Source organism: Lissotriton vulgaris, chromosome 9 (assembly GCF_964263255.1).
Source record: "Lissotriton vulgaris chromosome 9, aLisVul1.2, whole genome shotgun sequence".
Lineage (NCBI taxonomy): Eukaryota > Metazoa > Chordata > Amphibia > Caudata > Salamandridae > Lissotriton > Lissotriton vulgaris.
In genome coordinates, this window is record NC_141697.1 from 226349915 (window position 1) to 226371803 (window position 21889).

The window sequence follows — 21889 nt, forward strand, 5'->3', positions numbered from 1 at the left end:
AGCTGGCTTAACACGCCCTCTCGAGTCTTTAGCCTTAGACTGCTCGTATCCATGCTACTAGGATAGCTGGTCTATAAGGTTGACTTACAACCAATCATCAATAAGGGTTGTTTGGACTGATACAAAGTGCTCACTAGAATAGTGAACATTATATATCAGGCCAACTTCTCACATTGGTGAGCAGCGGTTGGGATTTGAGCTTGCTGTTGTTCTACCACACGTATCCTAAGAATATCTTGTTGAAAGATCACATAAGTACTGTTAGGTACATATAACTTAGCTTAGAATACTCTGAGTTCTACTGAACCAGCTGTTGCAGCTCCTCAAGGCTTAGCACACCTTGGCTGCAACTCCTAGCGAGGGATCAGTAGGTAAACACATAGTGTAGGTAGGTGCATCACTTACACCACACTAGAATCAGCATGTCAGTCACAGGAGGAAACAATGAGTCTCCCCTTGTGTCAGAAGACCTTCCACAGGTCACTTCCAGATATGCTGCTCTTAGCTTCCAGGAGATGAGACAAGTGTGTACCTCCAGGAAACTAAAACAGGGGTCTAACCCCACAATCCCATTTCTGATTGGTCTCTTAGAGACTTATGATGCTAGAAAGGCTGAGAAACTTCTTAGCTCTTCTCATCCAGAAGGGGACATGCCAGCCCTAGAAGGAACCAGGGGTGACCCAGATCTCATCCATCTCTCAGGTGAGGAGGATGATGATCAGGAGACATCTGGGGATGAGGCAGACAAAGGTCCAGAAGTAGTTAGTCAGCTAACTAGGGACAACTTAAGCAGGCATGAGGGTGACACTAGGAGAGCCCTAGGACCTCTCTCAGGCCAGCTTAACATTGGGAATGGACGAGTTAGGTCTCTCTCAAGAGGCTCTAACAGATCCATTCGAACCAATGGCTCTCAGGCCTCTGCTCTGAGGAGGATGACCTCCACTCAGAGGAGAGTTTATGAAGCCAAGGAAAGGGAAGTCAATCTGAGGATTGCCAGGGAAGAACTTGCCCTGGCCAAAGAGAGACTTGCCTTTGCTAGAGAGCAGGAATTGAGTGGGTCAAAACCCACTGGTGGCAGCATTATACCTAGCAATAGGGAAAGGAGTTTTGATACAAAACACCTGAATAAGATAGTGCCCCCCTTTAAGCAAGGGGATGACATCCACAAATGGATTACTGCTCTGGAGAGGGCTTGCACTGTGCAAGGTGTTCCCCAGAGTCAGTGGGCAGCTATCTTGTGGCTCTCCTTTGAAGGTAAAGGTAGAGATAAGCTCCTCACTACAAGAGTGGAGGATGCTAACAATTACCAAGTCTTGAAAAATTCACTGGTTGATGGGTTTGGCCTAACCACTGAGCAGTACAGGGTGCTGTTCAGGGATACCCAGAAAACTCAGTCTCAAGATTGGTCTGACTTTGTAGATTGTGCCACTAAGGCTTTTGAGGGCTAGTTGCTGGGCAGTAAGGTTACTGATTATAAAGGATTGTACAATTTGATGATGAGAGAACAAATTTTAAACAATTGTCAGAACCAGTTGTTGCATCAGCATCTTGTTGACTCAGATCTGACCTCTCCCCAAGAATTGGGAAAGAAGGCAGACAGATGGGTCAGAACAAGAGTTAAGCAGAACCAGGGCCAGAATCAAGGTGGTCAGAAGAAAGCAGACCAGAAGGGTAAAGATTCTAAAGGGGAACAAAATGACCAGAAGTCTTCGACAGGTCCCCAACAACCCAAAGAGGGTGGGGGTCAGGCTCCCCAGAAAAAGAAAGAAGGCCAGTCCAAAAGATGGTGCCAATACTGCAAAAGTAAAACTCACTGGTTTTAGTGAGTGCACCAAGAAAGGAGGAGGGCAGACTCCTGCCACTGCAGCCCCTAAGGCACCTGTGCCCCCTAGTACAGTCAGCAGTGGTAGTGCACCTCCCAAGGGTTTAGTTGGGTTAACCTTGGGTTCTGAGGGGTATGACAACTTAGTTGGCACACTCACTCAGGCTGTCCTTGTCTGTACAGGGGATGCAGATGTAACCCCTGATGTCAGTCCCAATACTTTGGGCAAATACAGACAGACACCTTTAATAAATGGAAGAATGGCTCAGGCCTAGAGGGACACTTGTGCCAGTGTCACAATGGTGACACCTAACTTTGTGGACCCTGGACAGATCATGCCAGGTACAGATTTCCTGGTGACCAATGCAAGCAATGTCACTACCAGTCATAGTATGGCAATTGTTGCTTTCTCCTGGGGAGGGGTAAATGGCCAAAAGAAGGTTGTTGTTAGCTCAGACCTCCCAGTAGATTGTTTGTTGGGCAATGATTTGGAGTCATCACAATGGTCAGAAGTGGAGCAGAGGACTCACATGGAGATGTTAGGTTTGCCAGCACATGTGTTTGCTGTGACTAGGTACACGTACGAGCATTTTCACCCAGAGAGCTCGGTGCTGGCTTTCACGGTTGGATTGCTGTTTTCACATCAGGGAAGCACTGACGCTGATGTCTATATATTGAGGGTTGACCAACGGGCTACCTTCTGGATTACATTAATTGTTGAACATTTCCCATCCCCCCTCTGTCTTGATAAAGACCCGCCGCGACCACCAACTGGGGCGCAACCAGGGTCGAAACGTCGACGCTTTTCCTTTTGGCCAAGATAATTCCAGGAATATGGACAATGATTCCTTGCTTTCCTTGGAACTTTTACTAGGATGAAACTGGCCACAAAACGATAAAAGAACATATCGTGCTACTCTTCCCCCTTTCCCCTTCTCCTTTTTTGTAAAGTGTATTGATTCAATACGTCCTTGTATATAAGTGTCACTACGTATTTCACTTTTGTCACTGGATTCACTACAGTCACTGCACTTATGTTTGATAATAATGTAGTGGAATGAAGTAATTCCATTTTACTGGTTCATTGGTTTTTGATTTTTAATATATATAAAAACTTTGCATATCAGAGAGTTTTGCTTGTTTGTGTTTTAGAGCTGTCTGCAGCCTAACCCAAAGAGATTGCATAATACCCGACAGAACCACATTTTTTGTCAATCGCATATACCCAGGTTCTGAGGGACACAGGGTTACCCCATTTTGTTAAAATAGTGACTAGGTCACAGGCCAGAAGATGCCCCACTGAACAGGTGCTGGATCCTGGAACAATGGACCAGACACCTTCCAAGAAGAAGAGCAGTAGGGTTAAGGCTGTGCCTTCCTCCTTGCCCCAGGTTGAGGATCAAGTCTCAGAGGAGGCTGACCTAAGAGAATTGAGGGAAACTGAGCCTAAAGAATTTGAACTTGATCAAGTTGAATTTCTGGGCTCAGGGGGACCCTCAAGAGAAGACCTGGGGAAGGAACAGTTAGACTTCCCTTCCCTTGAACCCCTCAGACAGCAGGCTGCTGCTGAGGCTGCTGGGAACGCCACAGGTACCCACAAGGTATACTGGGATGATGGACTCCTGCACACTGAGGCAAGAGACCCCAAGCCTGGCATGACCAGGAGGCTGGTTGTACCCTTGACTCAGAGAGGTTTCCTTCTCACCCTGGCCCATGAGATTCCCTTAGCAGGTCACTTAGGCCAGACAAAGACTTGGGACAGGCTTGTCTCACACTTTCACTGGCCTCACATGAATGAGGATACCAAGGAGTTTTGTCGCTCCTGTGTCACTTGCCAAGCCAGTGGTAAGTCAGGTGGCACAACAAAGGCCCCCCTTATACCAATGCCTGTGGTGGCGGTGCCCTTTGAAAGAGTGGGGATTGACATTGTTGGTCCAATGGAACCCCAGACAGCATCAGGGCACAAGTTTATACTGGTGGTAGTGGATCATGCCACCAGGTATCCTGAAGCTATTCCACTTAGGACCACTACAGCACCTGTAGTGGCAAGGGCCCTAGTTGGAGTGTTCTCCAGAGTGGGCTTCCCTAAGGAGGTTGTCTCTGACAGAGGGGCAAACTTCATGTCAAGCTACTTGACTGCTATGTGGAAGGAATGTGGTGTCAACTACAAGTTCACCACACTCTATCATCCACAATGCAATGGGCTTGTTGAAAGGTTCAACAGGACCCTAAAAGGGATTATTCATGGACTACCTGAAAAGCTCAGGCGTAGATGGGATGTCCTGATACCCTGCCTTCTGTTTGCTTACAGAGAGGTCCCACAAAAGGGGGTTGGCTACAGCCCTTTTGAACTTTTGTATGGGCATCCTGTGAGAGGCCCATTGTGTTTGGTGAAGGAAGGATGGGAGAGACCTCTCAAAAAGCCTGCAACCAACATAGTGGACTATGTACTTGGTCTCCGCTCCAGGATGGCTGAGTATATGGAGAAGGCATCTGAAAACCTTAAGGCCAGTCAAGAACTTCAAAAAGCTTGGCATGACCAAAAGGCTGTCCTGACTGTTTATCAGCCTGGACAGAAGGTGTGGGTGTTGGAGCCAGTGGCCCCAGCAGCACTCAAAGACAAATGGTCTGGGCCCCACACAATTCTTGAGCAAAAGGGAGAGGTCACCTACCTGGTGGACCTTGGAACTCCCAGGAGTCCCCACAGGGTACTCCATGTCAACAGGCTCAAAGCATATGTCGACAGGAAGGACATGAGCTTGCTCATGGCCATTGATGAGGGACAGGAGGAAGAGAGTGACCCTCTCCCAGACCTGCTCACTCAGAATCCTGATGATGGGTCAGTAGATGGTGTTGTCTTTTGTGGCAGCCTCTCTGAACATCAGCAGAAAGACTGTAAACAGGTTCTTCAGTCTTTCAGACATATGTTCTCTCTGACACCCAGTCAGACCAATTGGTGTACCCATGAGGTTGACACTGGTGACAGCTTGCCAGTTAAGAGTAAAATCTACAGGCAGCCTGATCATGTTAGAGACTGCATAAAAACTGAAGTGCAGAAAATGTTGGAGTTGGGAGTCATTGAACCCTCAGATAGCCCTTGGGCTAGTCCAGTAGTTCTAGTGCCAAAACCTCACACCCAGGATGGTAAGAGAGAGATGAGGTTCTGCGTAGACTACAGGGGTCTCAATGCAGTCACTAAGACTGATGCCCACCCAATACCAAGGGCAGATGAGCTTATAGATAGATTGGCTTCTGCCAACTACTTAAGCACATTTGACCTGACAGCTGGGTATTGGCAAATCAGGTTAGCTGAGGATGCCAAGCCCAAGACAGCATTTTCAACCCCTGGTGGGCATTATCAATTTGTGGTAATGCCCTTTGGTCTGAAAAATGCACCTGCCACCTTCCAAAGGTTGGTGAATCATGTTCTCACTGGGCTGGATGACTTCTGTGCAGCATATCTAGATGATATTGCTGTCTTTAGCTCCACCTGGGAGGATCACCTGGTCCACCTGAGGAAAGTGTTAGAGGCTCTGCAAGCAGCAGGCCTCACTATCAAGGCCACCAAGTGCCAGATAGGGCAGACACAGGTTGTATACCTGGGCCACCTTGTAGGTGGAGGCCAGGTTCAGCCACTGGAGAGCAAAATACAGTCAATCAGGGACTGGGCTCCTCCAACCACCCAGACTCAGGTTCGAGCTTTCTTGGGCCTGACTGGTTACTACAGAAAGTTTGTCAGGAACTATGGATCAATTGTGACTCCATTAAATGAACTGACAAGTAAGAAAATGCCAAAAAAGGTTCAGTGGACAGCAGGCTGTCAAAAGGCATTCGATGACCTAAAGCAGGCCATGTGCACAGCACCTATCCTCAAGAGTCCAGACTACTCCAAACCATTCATTGTCCAAACAGATGCTTCTGAGTTGGGTGTGGGAGCTGTTCTATCTCAACTGAACTTTGATGGTCAAGACCAGCCCATTGCTTTTATAAGCAGAAGGCTGACCTCCAGAGAGAAGAATTGGTCAGCTATTGAGAGGGAGGCCTTTGCTGTGGTTTGGGCCCTGAAGAAGCTGAGGCCATACTTGTTTGGCACTCACTTCAAGATTCAGACCGACCATAAGCCCCTCTTGTGGCTAAATCAGATGAAGGGTGAAAACCCCAAACTGCTTAGGTGGTCCATTTCCCTACAGGGGATGGACTTTAAAGTGGAACATAGACCTGGTACTGATCATGGCAATGCCGATGGGCTCTCCAGATATTTCCACTTAGAACAAGAAGACTCACCTGGTCAAGGTTAGCTTATTGTCCCAAAGTTTGGGGGGGGGTCATGTAGGAGAGTAGGGTCTGCAATCCTATGATCACCCAGATTTTTTGCTTTTGTTTCACTGGTTTACGACTTTCTCTGGCTGTGGGCCTGCCAATCAGACCCACAGCCTGGCTGTTCTCTCTCTAAATTCCAACGTGTACCCTAGGTGCATTTACCAATTGGTACTGGGCCACCTTATCAGACCCTGTAACTCAGGGCATAGGTGTGCCCAGGGCCTACCAGGGGCTGAAGCATGTATTATGCCACCCCTGGCTGGCCTCCTAAATTTGACACAACTGGCTGCATGACAGCTGGGGCAAAGTCGTGTAATCACCCTTTGCTGTAGATATAGTATACCTATATCTAACCCTAAAAATGGACACACAGATTCCTATCAGTCACTCCTATGGCAGGCCTTAACAATCCTGAAGGCAGAGTGCTTGGAATCGTGTGAGATGGTGCTCTGGCATGAGCTGAGCCTGTCTGCAGCTTGCGGAACCAAGTCCTAATAGCTGTTCCATGATATCGCATACCATATACTCTTAAGTGCATTATAATCCTTGCGGTTAAATGCTATCTTTGGTATTGCTTTATCAAAACATGTCGAGTAAGGTGTCATACGAATTGGAATACTAACCCCTCGCCAATTCTGGCGACGGGGTTAGCATTCCACCCTTCTAGAGGGACACGACATGTATGTAACTGTGAACCCCGGTTAAAGTTAACTGAAGCCTCAGTTCCACAAAATGGATGCTGCCACCACAGACACGAGTCTGACCCCCTGCAGCTGGGAGTCCTTCCAGCGAGGGGAGCCTGGACAAAGGGTTTCCTGTCGAGGGCGGTGCTAGCACCGTCCCAGACAGGGTTTTGTGTATCCTGGGTAGGCAGGGCTTTACAGGAAGGTGACTGCTGAGTGGCACCCCGGTGCTCACTACGCATAGGCCGGTCAGAACCAGTTCCAGGGGCACACCAGCCCCTGGCCTGGGGAAAGTCTGGCATGGGAGAAGGGTGTAACCACCCCCCTCCTAGTCCCACCCATAGGCAGGACCTAGTCACCGGGTCAGCCCCCTTTTTTAGTATAAAGATAGGAGCGGGCCCCCTGTTCAAATTAGATCATCTTTGGAATCAAGACACGACTTTCTGCGAAAGGACATCAAGATTTCTTCTTCAAGATTCTCCCTTGTGGCTAAGGAGTAGTCACCCTGCATCCGCAGGCACCATCCTAAGAACACTGCGGTCTGCTGCAAGTCCTTCCTCCGGAATCCGACGACCCAGCTCGACGAGACCCGGCTTCCCTGGCACCTCTGACCTCTACTCACCTCTACAGCAAAGCTGAGAACTGTGAGTGCGACGAGACCTCGAGGGACCGACGATCGCCAAGACTGCACGACTTCTTTGCAACAAGCCCACCGAGTCTTCCACTGGTGAGTGCTTTGGGGTCCGAGAAGCCCCAACCCTGAGCAGCTCCAGCACCGAAGATCAGCCCTCCAGCATCTCCACGATCTGCGTGGGGCCCTTCTGCTTTGCCTGCTCACCGCGTTGTTTGGCTACTAGCCGGCTGGCTTGTGGCCTTCTTAACGATGCCCGACGACATCACTGCTGCTGGTCTGGTTGCTCCAGACTGGCCCTTGCTTCCTTCTTCAAGAGAGGCACCCCGGAACCTCCTGGTCCACTCCAGACGCCATTTTGAGTCCACCGCGTGGGCTTGAATTTGCCAAGGCTTTGTTGCCCAATCCTGGGTCCAGCGACGCCGACAGCTTCATCCATCGTGGGACAGCTCGCTCCTCCATCCTGGTCGCCGACAACGCCTCCTGGTCCGTGAGATCTGCGAGCACAGCGTCACCCACTCACCTAGTCGAGGTGACTACCATCCGGTGCCCTCCTGGTGCCACCTGACTACTGGCTAGTAGTCACGAACTTGGTCCCCTCTGCTTTCAGGTGTCTTCTATCATCGATCCAGGCTTGGATCCATCGAACTTTCTTCACTGGTCGCCTGCCAGCAACTTCTTTCTTCCAGGCTCCTGGTCCGTCTACGAGGATTCCCGACGTCTTTTGAGACCTATGCAGCTGCAGCCCCTGGGCTAGGTAACTTCGGCATTTCGGTGCCCCAGCATAGCCTCACTATCCAAGGGTCAGAATCCACTTTCGTTTTCCTCCTACCAGGTCGGGTTCGCCCGAGAACACTAACTTTCTGAAAACTAGCTACCATAGACTTTGTCCCGCATCACGCGTGAGAGTGCACACTCTGCACCCGAGTCCCCTGGGCCTCCTAGAAGTAATCTAAAGATTCTATAGTCAAGTCCTAGCGATTCCAAAGCCTATTAGTACTGTACTTACCTGCTAGTAATTTCGCATTCCACTTTCAGAGTATATGGTTTTCCGTGCCCCTCGGGCATTTGTATATACTGTGCTAACTTAAGTATTTTCGTAAGAGGTTTGTTTTGTGCTTAGTACCCTGTCCTCATAAAGAATACAGGGCTGTTGTGATTTTAATAAATACACTGTTTATTTTCATAACACTTGTGTGGTGTCCTTTCACTGGGTGTTCAAGGGGTACATGTGTGGTATAACAGCTGGCTTAACACGCCCTCTCGAGTCTTTAGCCTTAGACTGCTCGTATCCATGCTACTAGGATAGCTGGTCTATAAGGTTGACTTACAACCAATCATCAATAAGGGTTGTTTGGACTGATACAAAGTGCTCACTAGAATAGTGAACATTATATATCAGGCCAACTTCTCACACCCTCTGCCCCACTCGCTTTTGGTGCCCTCCTGCCCTCTGTCCCACTCGCTTTTGGTGCCCTCCTGCCCTCTGTCCCACTCGCTTTTTGGTGCCCTCCTGCCCTCTGCCCCACTCGCTTTTGGTGCCCTTCTGCCCTCTGCCCCACTCGCTTTTGGTGCTCTCCTGCCCTCTGCCCCACTTGCTTTTGGTGCCCTTCTGCCCTCTGTCCCACTCGTTTTTGGTGCCCTCCTGCCCTCTGCCCCACTTGCATTTGGTGCCCTTCTGCCCTCTGCCACACTCGCTTTTGGTGCCCTGTTGCCCTCTGCCCCACTCGCTTTTGGTGCCCTCCTGCCCTCTGTCCCACTCGCTTTTGGTGCCCTCCTGCCCTCTGCCCCACTCGCTTTTGGTGCCCTTCTGCCCTCTGCCCCACTCGTTTTTGGTGCCCTCCTGCCCTCTGTCCCACTCGCTTTTGGTGCCCTCCTGCCCTCTGTCCCACTCGCTTTTGGTGCCCTCCTGCCCTTTGTCCCACCCGCTTTTGGTGCCCTTCGGCCCTCTGCCCCACTCTCTTTTGGTGCCCTCCTGCCCTCCATCCCACTTGCTTTTGGTGCCCTTTTGCCTTCTGCCCCACTCGTTTTTGGTGCCCTCCTGCCCTCTGCCCCACTCGCTTTTGTTGTCCTTCTGCCCTCCGTCCCACTCGTTTTTGGTGCCCTCCTAGAGGAGTACTACTCTCTCACCTTCTGCTATTGGCAGTCTTGAGTATCACTACACCTACTATGGAGTGCTTTCATTGCGACATATGAGAGATTATTTTATAATTCAAATTATACGAAATCATCACACATTTAAATATTTTTAAAGGTTGAAACCTTTTTTAAAAAGTTTTTTTATGTAGTCATGACTCTACATGCTAGCTAGACATTGATTTTGTCAATGTTGCTGGAGGATGACATTGGGGCCTGAGTGACAAGAAGAAACCACATTTTATTTTTGGCATTTTTACACAGAGCAAACCGTGCATAAGAAACTAGGAGCGCCTCACAAGTTAATTTTTTTTGCAGCACATGGTGATAAGCCAAGATTCACAGCCTCCTGAGCCGAAGATTCAAACTTGGCCCCCCTAGTTACAGGGTGGGCACCTGTTACCACTGGGTCCTATCGCAGTCCTGCCAAGCGTCACGCAACAGGTGTGACGCTCACGCATTTCAGTGCGGTGATCCGCATCACCGCACTGAAATGCATTGTCACGCATTTTGCCACCTGATGCTGCCCGGGCTCTCTCTGCTGCTCCGAGGTGCGCCTGCTTCGAGTTCTAGTATCCGCGTCAGACTCATCATCATTACACTGCAGGGGGCCAGGCTGCCCTCTGAGTAGAATACTGCACCTGTCAATCACACCGACCGTGACGCCACGGGGGCGGGATTACATTTGGATGTGCGGCGGTAGAGTGCCGTCACGTCCGGAAGAACAGGAAAGCGGCGGGGGAATCTGTGAGAGTGCAGGCTGCTCACGAGACGGTCTCTCATGCCAGTGCGTGCCCATCCCACCTGTTGCCTTGAAAAGACACAGGCCGCCTCAGAGCCCGACTCGAGGGCTCGCTCATCTCTGGCCTGCCCTGTGAGCACTGCCTCACAAAGTAACGCTATGGTGTGGAGCGGCGGCTGCAGTATAAATAAACTAGTGGCTACAGGGAGGGGCAATGGCAGTGGTGCGCTGCTGACACCATGACCGTCCGAGTTGTGTTATTTCTGTCAAAAGACTCGTGGGTCCCAACCGGCGGATCAGCTGAACCCCGGCGTCCGCATGGACTGTGGCAGCCTCTGCAGTTCTTCCCTAGCAGTACACCAGCCCCTCCTGTAATCATGCACGGGCCAGTGCTTGCTGAGGTGGGAGTTATTGCAGTGAGGTGCGTCCTGCACAATTAACGTTACTGAAGTCCACTCTCATATAGTGAGTTGTGCCTCAGCGAGGTATCTTTATTTTCAATGTACTTTACATTTTATTATTAGCGCTAGCGCGCCAACAGTGCTACCGCTCCTATTACTTCACGTGGTCAGTGCCTGCCATTGTGTGTCGGTGTAGTTGCTCTGTGACAGCCCATAAGTGAAAAAAAATATGTGAAGGAGCCCCTCTGTCCATCTGGGCAGTGTGCGGGCTGAGCATTCACTTACATTATGTTATGAAAGTTAGACTGTTGCAGAGGGCAGCCTGCTTTGAAATTGTTTAGCAGTCACACTAGCACATTTAAATTTATTCGAACCCCTCTCGTTATGCACATGCTCTTACTGCATCTAATCTCCATGACAGCGTTTTTGTATAAACGTTTACATTTTATTTTCAACAGGCTGTTTTACAAATACTGACTTTGCTGACATTTACAGAAACGTCCTTTTGTTAGTAGTGGTGCGGCACTGACTGTCAATGAGTGGTGCATATCTGGGTCTTTGTTGTGGTTAACAGTAGGATCAGCTTAAAAGGGACTCTAGATGCTTTAGTTTCTGGTGCTTTCCAGCGGTTTTTACATCTTCTTCAAGTGTCTTGTTTCTCAAATGGGTGTAATTGCATATATTTATATGTTTTCCAAGTCTTCTTTGCTTGATTTTGCTTGCAAAAAAGTGTCACTCATATTCGTTGGAATGTCACTCATAATTGAACTGAAATTATTAAAATGTCACACTAGGCAATCTCAGACCTTGGCAGCTATGCTATCGCCTCCTGTGAAATTTCGGCATGTTATTGGCTCGTGGTACCAAGACGACGACCTCCACTACAGCTAGACCTCTGGCTCAACCCTTCAGTGGACACGTCAGAATCAGCTCACAGGCCCCTTGTGGTGCAGTCAGTTAACAAGCTTTCCTAACAAAAGCGTAGGCAGTTTCCAAACACAGCGTGTGTTTGGAAACTGTCTACTCTTTTGTTAGGAAAGCGCGGGGAAGACTCTGGCCTTTTGTTTAAGGATTACTGTTAATCGGAGCCCGTGAAGGGGCTCTGATTAACAGCAATACTTAAACAAAAGGCCAGAGTCTACCCCGCCCTCCCTCATAGCCTCAAGCGCCACAAGCCCTCCCCCCACCTCCTTACCTGCACGCCTCACGACCGCTCCGCCGCATTCGCGCCGCTTGCTTCTTTCAAAGCGGCCGGCGGCGCGACTTCCTGACCGTGTGCGCGCTCCACGCTAGGTGGTGCGCAGTGAGGTCAGGAGCAGTGCGCGCGCGCCTTAGAGGGAACGTAGGTTATGGCGCTTTGCCAGAGACCCCCATCCCCCTAATATTCCACGTTAGAAACCATATTTTGCTTTGAGTCCCTGTCATTCCCACTGAATATCGGTAAGCAACACAGTGCGAATGGGAGCCCCCTCAACGCACTCCCTTATAGCGTAGCTTCCCACCCCTCCTGCAAGCATAAAAGTCCAAATAGCCAACTAAAAGACCCTTAAGGTGGTCAACTCCCCAACCCCAGGGCAGTCCGACAACTGACAGCCGCCCCAAAAAATCATGTGAAACAATCAGTACTAAGTGAGGCCTTAACCTAGTACGGCTCTCAACAGGGGTGAGCCAAACAGATTTAGCAGGGGACGCCCCACTTGCAGGAGTGCATCAGCCCCATGGGTAAGGAAGCAGCAAGGGGTCTAGAACTAGCCAACATCAATCAATAGCCCTTCTAAGAGACACAACCGCCTTAGCTAACCAAATGCATCAAATAATATCATCAGCAGTATTGAGCGTCACCACTGGGAGCTTCACACTGTCACTGTGGGAAGTGTCTGTTCTGGTGCCATCTGTCTCTCATGAGGAACCGACCACTGCATCCAGACCAGGACTCTGACTCCGCATGATTTCCGCCACCGCCTGCAGCGCCTCCGCTCTCTCCTTCTCCGTCTGTTATAAGGACGGTTTCCGTGACGTCCCCCCTACGAGGTCTACATCTTGGGCGCCTGCCCCGCTCCACTGCACTCAGAGGACACCAGCACTCTTGTCCTGTGGAGTCTCACCTTTATAGGTTTCCAGCCAGTCCCATGCATCCTCGGGGCAGTCGAAGTAATGGGTGTTCCCGTCCAACATGATGCGCAGTCGGGCTGAGAACATCAGCCAGTACTAGAGGCCCTCTTCTCTCAGCGTCCTTTTGACCTATAAGTAGGAGGCCTGCTTCCGCTGTACCTCAAGTGTTTAATCCGGAAAGAGAGAGACCTTGCTGTTGTCAACAGTGAAGGGGCCATCCGCTCGAGCCCTTTGCAGGAGATCCCTATCTCGGAAGTGGAGCAGACGGGCAGGCACCGGACTTGGGGGGCCTCCCAGGGGCCAAAGTATTAGCTGGCACTCTATGAGCCCTCTTCAGTGTGTAGGAGGAGGATAGGCCCTCCGGAGCCACTGTACTCCTGAGCCAGCCCTCCAAAAAGGATCCCATGTTGTTGCCCTCTGTCCCTTCCGGCAGACCCGGATTCTGATGTTATTCCTTCTATTGCGCTATTCGGCATCATCCGCTCTGCGCTCCAACCAACACACCCTGTCCGTGTGGGCCCCATCTGTTCTTCCAATGCCTTGTGGGCCCGTGCCAATTTTGCAACGTTAGACTCAGTCTCCTTGACCCTCTCCGACAAATTCTTATGCTCCTCCCGCAGCAGGCTGAGTCCCACCGCAACAGTGTTGCTATCCTGATGTAGAGTAGCTGTCGTGACCGCTATAGCCTCCAATATTTTGCTAAGCTGCTGTACCGTATCTCCCTGGGGATGATGCAACAGTTCCTGTGCACTGTCCTCTGGGTCCTGGAGGGCTCGTGTCAGGTGACCCCTGGGCTTGCCCATACTGCTGGGTCCTCGCTAGTTCAGTTGAGGGTCTACTTCCAACACCACTTGCGGGGCACACACCACTTGCGGGGTACAGGGCGCCTTGTAAACAAAGTCCAGCGAAGTATTGTGACCCCGCAAGGCAGTCCTCACCGCAGGCTTCCAGGCTAGTCCACTCGGGTCACCCCCACATCCCACCGGAGAACCTGGTGCGTGACTCGATCTCCATGCGCTGTTCCTCCCAGGCACCGCTATGGCGTCCGAGTCCAGGGCAGCCTGAAAGGTGAGTTCCACCCATCCACAGACACTGCTTGTGCAGTAGGGCCTCAGGTACAGCGGCGCCCGGGAACACACAACCAGGCTTTCCAGTATAAAGTCACTCTGGACCACGTCTGTCCCTCTGTTTAGGCCCCAGCCTGACCTCCACCAAGGTGCAGCCTCCACTCAGCCTGGCACCATCTTGCGGCACACAGGCACTTCACCAGGTCTGCACCAAGCCTACTCCAATCGTTCTGCCGATAGTGCCCCCTTGCAGTGCCCCTGTCAGATCCGGGCTTACAGCAGGGTGGAATCTCCACTGAGCACGTGGGTGAGGGGGCACCTCCACTCTCTCTTCTGAGGGTCCACCAGGCATGGCTTGAGCCGCCACTAGCCCCAGTCCAGTCACTCTGGCCACTTAACGACCATGGGCCAACCAAAGACCCGCCAGCTACAGTGACTCACCGCAGGGCCCCAGCACCGAACACCCTCCTGGGGCCCATTCGCTGACGATTAAGGTCCCTTTGACGGAGCACAGGGCCTGGCTGACGCCACCCTCCGTTCCGGCCTCTGCTACAGGCTCCACTGTTCGGACGTAGGCAGCTGCATCCAGGGCCCCCAGCGCTCCCTGCACCCACAAAAAACGTCGCTCCAAATCGGGGCCGGTGGGGCCGTCCCCGCCCCCGTTGGGGCACGCAGGCAGGACCCGCAAGTCTCAGAGCTACCGGGCCGAGCCACGCACCTCAAGCTGCAGCAGGCCGCCTCCGAGCGGTGTCCCGGGTACGGCCGCCCCACACCCCGGCTGATAACATGAGCCGGAGGAGATGCCCAGGACCAATGGAGCATATGTAAAAATTGTAGCTTCACAGACTAGTCAGTGTGGTGACAAAGAATGCTAGCTTACAGAATACAGTTTAGGATAAAATCTAAGATTGTATTCAGGATTGATCAATTGGATAACGTACGTATAGTAAAACAGAGAAAGCACAATGAATATTTTGAAGTGCAGTTCAACTTGTGAATTTGTACCCTATGGGAAACAAAAATAAACAAAGGGAGATCTCACTTATTTGTTCTTGTACATACTAGTAGTCTTTTTGGCTTGTTTCTACATTTTAAAGGAGTTATTTTTATTTTTACCTTAGGGATTCAACAACTTATCCCTTTGTTTGCGATCCACGTAGTGATCCATTATCCTCTTCATGACAAGTTCTAAGGCGGGCATAATTATATTAAATGCTCGCCTTAGAACTTGTCATGAAGAGGATAATTAGAGATAAAAATGACTATACACAGCATCATGGAAACGCTAAAAAGACTACTAGTATGTACAAGAACAAATAAGTGAGATCTCCCTTCGTTTATTTTTGTTTCCCATAGGGTACAAATTCACAAGTTGAACTGCACTTCAAAATATTCATTGTGCTTTCTCTGTTTTACTATACGTAAGTTATCCAATTGATCAATGTTGAATAGAATCTTAGATTTTATCCTAAACTGTATTCTGTAAGCTAGCATTCTTTGTCACCACACTGACTAGTCTGTGAAGCTACAATTTTTACATATGCCTTTATAATGTAAATAGATGAAAAAGATACATAGATCTGATGACTATATGTCAGCAACACTTAAAAAGGATGTGTTATTAATTTCATGATTTAATTATTTTATACGGGTCATTCGTACTGCATTTAAAACCTATCGTCCTGATGATGGTCTTTGGATAAAACTTGTGAGACCGAAACGTCAACACATCAGTCTATGTCTACACTCTGCATCTGACTTTCTGTTTATTTTTATAAGAAGTCAATTTCTATTTCATTTACAGACTGGACTTTTTTCTTATGTATTGATGGATTGATTTTGTCGTTTCCTTATACTTAAGATTTTTGTGCATCTTTTTTGATCATGACTGTAATGTTAGATCTTGATTGAGCAGATGTTATACCGATTTCCATTCATAATAGTGCTTGTTGAGGGGGTGGGGGGAGTTCAACAAAACCAAAAAAGCAGATGCCAAGTTGGCTAATGTGATCACCAATTATGTTATGGCGGTGATGCACCGAGAGAGGCTCGAAGACAAGGTCAGACTGACCTATGGACTGTGCATTGTTGTGGCACCCGGGGCTCCGTGAGTGTATTTCATTATGTAATTGTCTTGCCTGAATAATGCTGCCACTGTAACCCTTATCGTGACTGTGTATCTGCAATAAAAATCGTTAAAAAAAAAAAAAAATCTGATCAAAAATTTCCTCATTAAGTGTGTGTGCTCTATGCTGTGTGTCAGTGAGTCTAGTGTGTTTTTTGTAAAATATTTTTATCCCACTATAAGCACTAGAATACAGCTATAGTATGTCACCTGTAACCACTGGACATTTTACCTATGAATATGGAGAGAGAGACCACCAGAAAATAATTTTTTGTCTTCTTTCCTTTACAGGTTGATCAATAAACGTCTTTTTTTGCTAGGTACATTACTTTTACCTGCACTGTAATTTTTCCTCACTTTTTTATTAGAAAATTCTGGTATTAGTTAGAGAAACGTGAGTAAGGTGGGGATTTGTGCACCCCGTCCTGAAGAAGGTGCTTCTGGCACCGAAACATGTCGACGCACACAAAAAGGAGGTTACGCACATTGTCAGCGTAGTGACCTCCCACCCTCATTTTTAACAGCACCAGCCCGGGGGCTTATTAAATAATTTTTAGTCACCCCCCCAGCAAGGTTCTTTTTAACTATCACTATTTCCCAAACCCCACAATACACTCACATTTATTCAAAATACCCCCTCACCAACACCACACATAGTCTAATAAGTGCTCCCACGTCTCCGTAGGTCGCAGCACGCTGTACCCCGTAGAGGGGCACGATGACCCCGATGATGAAGCATGACACCAAGGGGCCTGTTGGTGTGTGAGGGGACCTAAAAACATAAAGGTGTTCCCCACTGTGGAGGAGACACCCTTAATCTCAAGGAGTGGATTCTAACTGTTTATTTAAATATGCCCAGGGAGAATGAATCCATTCTGATTTCTCTCTCTCCCCCCTCTGATTGTTAATTCTAAGAGTAAATAAGACCTATAGTGGGTTTTTTTAGGTTCAGAAAAATTACAACAATGTGCAGAATATATAAAAAAAACAATGAAGGCAGTAGGTTCATATACAATGTAACTAGTGGGTTTAGAAAATAAACCGAGTATAAATATAAACATAACAAATAAAAGATGCAAATACAGTCAAAAATAATGATAACATAAGCAATATTGTACAAAAGAAGGTATAAATATAAATTAACACAAAGGAAGTCATGGCGGTTTAGTAACTTCTTGCTTCAGAGGTCTAGGGGTAGTAGAGCATTTAGAATGAGCGTCAATGAATAATATGACCGGAGCCCATAAATCAGAGCGCTTGGATGCCAAATGTGATAGATATACAAATGTAGTTTCTAGCCGGTGATTATAACTGACCGCATACCACCATGCTTGATATGAGAGCTTACTGAAGTCCTTCCAGTTTCTCGTTATTTGCTGGAAGGCTGCTGCTATCAGGAGGTCAATTATTTTGACATTAAAGTTAGAATGTTCCCAGATGGAGGATGAGCTACCTAAAAAAATATGTAACGTAGAAAAGGGATGATTGGCCGGAAAATCAAATTTAGTTGATTCCACACCTTTTCCCAAAAAGGGCGAACAAATTTACAATTAAAGAGTAAATGGAATAAATCGGCATGTCGGGCCGAACAGGACCAACATTCATGTGAGACATCAGCGTGGTATGAGTGGCGAGTAAGAGGGGAGAATAGATAAAGAGCGTTTGCGTCGTGTTTGCAGCCCTGGAAGATTTCCTAAGTTTAAGCCAAATTTTATCCCAGACCTTTAGTGTTTTAAAGATATATAAGAGCCCCTCCAGGATCGGTCTTGCTACCCACACTTTTGAACCTTTATTTTAAACTTCTGGACCCACTATTCATAGGTGTCTGAAAAGTGTTGCCAGCAGTATCTGGCGACATAAAACTGAATTTAAAAGCTTCCTCAATTGGCGATATATTGATGCTCTGCTTGACAGTACTTCAATTTCTACCAGCATTTTGCTGCTAAATCCACAGAAAACCGAGTTCCTGCCCATCGCAGGCAGACACAGAATGACATTAATCCCTCCCTCATCAATAACATTGCTGGGCCTTGCACTGAGCTCCACCACACACTATATTACACTATATTACACATCAACAACACTGCCAAAGTGACAGTTTCTACCTTCGTTTACTGAAAAGAAATTAAGCATTTACACTCTCCCACTGATTTGCAAACTGCAGCACATGCCCTTTTCATTTCATGTTCTAATTTTGGTAATATGTAATTAACAGGCTCACCACCGTCTCCTCTCGCACCTCTGTGAAAGCACAGTTCCACTTCTTGACAAGACTTCTAACATATTTGAAAAATATGTCCTAATTTTCACCTACATTAATAACCTTACATTGACTAGCGTCAAAAGCCAGAATTAACTTTAAAATAGGTAGCTAGCATTTAAAGCAATTAACTTAAAGTATCCTGAGTAGTGCCTGCCAGTAAAACCTGCTGACCATATTTGGGGGCCAAAGGGACCAAACAAGCACAAATTACATTTTCATTGAAATCTCGCAGTTCCTATCCTTCATCATATTGTATCCTCGGGATTGATTTGTGGCTCAAGTGAGTCCACCCCCTAATAGCCTAAATTCTGAAAGCTATAATAGCACAGAAAATAAAGGTGATCAAGTGAGGGAAGGAAATGAAGGGAACTGCTGGGAAGGAGACCTGTAAAGAAAAAGCAATACCATGAACCTTAAACATATATATAGTCTAAAGTAAGAAGGACTTCTCTCTCTTTCTCTGTAAAATAAATTAAGTGTCCTGTACCACTAAAGGACACCCAAGGAAATGTTCATTCCTTTCCTAGTCAAGGGTTGTCAGTAGAAGTATGATGAAATAAAAGAACTAATACCTTAGGCAACTGTGTGTCATAATATATACCCACCAAAAATAATAATATGCCACACATCACAGGGGATGAATCCAATATGATCTCCCAACCCTCCTGTTAAGGAAACCGAAATCGGAACAAAGTAAACAATGGTTACTCGACAGTATTTATATCATCAGCGGTTCAGTGGTTCAGATGGCTTGTAGGTATTGAACTGTAATAATTTCTTTTATCCGACCAATGCAACCTGAGGTTCCTCCTAGTGCAAGGTTTTTAACATCAAATGTCTTGATGTAGTTTGTAAGAAAATATGCCATCAAGCACTAAATAGCAGATTCAGTAGGAGGTAGATTTGTTTAAGCAGAAGAACCTGAAATACTCCTACACATTAAGGAAGTTCCCAATTCAGCCACTCACGTTATTGCTATCAAGTAATCCAATACTGCAGGTATGGCCACAAGATTCCCTTTTGCCTTTCGTTGGAACCCCCAGCCTTACCGCACCAGCCGAACGCTGCTCCTCCACAGCGTTTCTCTGTTGCGGCGGGAATAATCTGCCCGGATCTCAACCTGGAAGCGTCTTTTATTCGCTTCCGGGCTGAAGTGAGGACGCATGCTCCTTCTGGTGGACCGACATCATTCTGACGCCCTATGCCTCTTGATTTAAGAACCTGATACGCTCCTTCAAGATTTTTTTATTTTAAACCCACTTCTTCGGATTGTTGTTGGATTAACATGGTCATTCAACTCAGAAATAACATCTAAACAAACCTATGTGTTGTAATTATGTCTTTCTTTATCTTTGACATTGTTTTGTAACTGGTGCTTATGTTATAAGACCGTTTCACATAATGCACATTGAATCCAGTTGCCTCAGCAGTGTTCTAGAAACTCATACAATGAAATAAAATAAATAGCTCTGCCTTTTTAGTGTTATTCCTTTTTGTCCTACTGTTTCTGAGTTCCATCTCCCTTCCACCTCCTAGAGTGAACCTTGATTGCTTAGCCGCTCTATCTACTTGGAAAGTGAAGTCTTCAAATGGAATACTTGACATTTGATGATCAAAGTAATAGTACCCAAGTGCTTGGAAAAAGTGATAATGAACAGTTGCTCACCAGAGAACTGACCAGTAATTACACGCCATCCCAGAAATTGAAGAAAAGGGGGACAGAGCATGTCCATAATATGTATTTGGAAAAACAGAGCTTCAGCCCAAACCCACTAGTTGGCATCCTCTTGCCTTTTTCAACTTCAGGCCTCTCCAGGCAATTGAACTCAGTTCTTAAGGCCAGGCCTCTCACCTCAGGTGTCCCTTGAACATAGCCTCCTATCAGGCTAATACATATGAAAATAAATGCACAAAAGAATCTGCTTTGTCTTCTTCACTTGCAACCTCAATTATTGGGCAGCATACATGATTGGCTGTGGTGTTTATCACATGTGCCTTACTGTTCTGGCTACTGTTGCATTACTTACTTTACGCCTACTACCCCTCCTCGAGTATAGGTAAGCTTTCCTGTTTTCAGTTTCTATTTTTGGTAAATTCTGGTGTTTTTTTTCAGTGTTTCCAATGATTTCAATACCTTTAAAAAACCAGTGGTTATTTGTGGTTTCACATTTTCGCGCCATTAAAAACAACAGAGACAGTGTTTTTCTGGTGTTTATGTAACGTTTTGCTTTCAGTATTGCTTGCTTTCTGCACTGATAGTGCATGGTATATAGACAGTGTAAGTATAGTATATATGAGGTCCAAATAGATTTTTGCAAATTAAACCTATTGTAGTACACCATACAATACTTCTTCAGTGAGTCTTTGGTTCATGTGTGCTCGCTCTTTCCTTTCCATGTAAACGTCTGTGAAAAGGCCCTCTCAACATTGGTACTTTTTCATATGCATAGCTGAATTACTGCAAATACAAAAAATATCACCCCAATCTTTGCTGAATTTGGAAAGAACCTTTTTTGCAGAGCATTCCAAGTGACACTGCGTTCCATGTTTTCCAAACGTCTGGTGTCAGTTTTCACCTCTATCCCAGATGCTTGGTGATAGCTCCTCATTTCACACGTACTTGTTACTATACCTTGCATTAAATGTTTAAAGCCTGAGGTTTTGGCAATTCACCTACTATCAATACTGACTCACTAGAAACTGAGGGCTGATGTATTAAGAGTTTTTACCCATTCTCTTTGGGTAAATATGAGGACACATATTAGGAAAGATTCTTATGAAACCAGCCATTTTACCTATCAGTGAAAGAATCAAACGCAGCCAAAATATCAAATATGATTATTATATTTTCTTATTCTATACAATTAAAATAATTGAACAAGACTTAAACACTTCTAAAGCCTGCATCTTTACACAAAAGACCACAAAACTGACAAAAACAATAAGAAGAAGAAACAATATTTTAGTGGCATCCCTAAACAACAAAACTCAAGCAGAATATTGTTAGCCCAGACTTTTTTTTACTGCTAGCTTGCATAACAAAGTTACATTGTATTGACCCCTTCAGGATGAAATAAAATTAATTTCACCCCCCTTTTCCTTTCTTTTGAATGGCATTTAGTTAGCGGTTTTTCCTGCACAAATGTGGTTTGTGCATTTGTTTTTTTCAGTGTTTATATGTTTTCAACGGTGAGGGCTATTTCTCTTTCAGTGGGGTTTTATCAGTTATTATAGGTTTAAACCTAAAACCGGACAGCCTAAGTATAGGTAATCAACCAGGACTCTCCAGCCATCTATGTCCTCTGCTTTTCTTTCAGTCTGATTCCAGGTGTTACCTATCTCCTTGCAGTCAGCCTTGAGACGTCAATACTAGGTTATTCTTGGCCTTCCTCATTTCCTTTTCTCTTGAGGGTTCCAGGTGAGGGCTTGTCTCGTGGTGTTTGATGCAATCTTGTGGAAGGTGTGACCTAGCCAGCCCTAGGGTCTTTTCATGATTTCTTAATGAGCAGGGAGATGTAAACTCTGCTGCCATATGTCAGTGTTCCTGATGGTTTTAGCCATTGGATTTGGAGGATTTTACTCAGACA

General features: G+C 47.0%; 1 protein-coding gene across 1 annotated transcript in view; it reads left to right on the forward strand.

The window, feature by feature from the left end:
- The window catches only part of SEC23A (SEC23 homolog A, COPII component), a 981910-nt gene that overhangs the window by 25092 nt on the left and 934929 nt on the right, over positions 1 to 21889 (forward strand). The gene's annotated exons all lie outside the window — the stretch shown is intronic.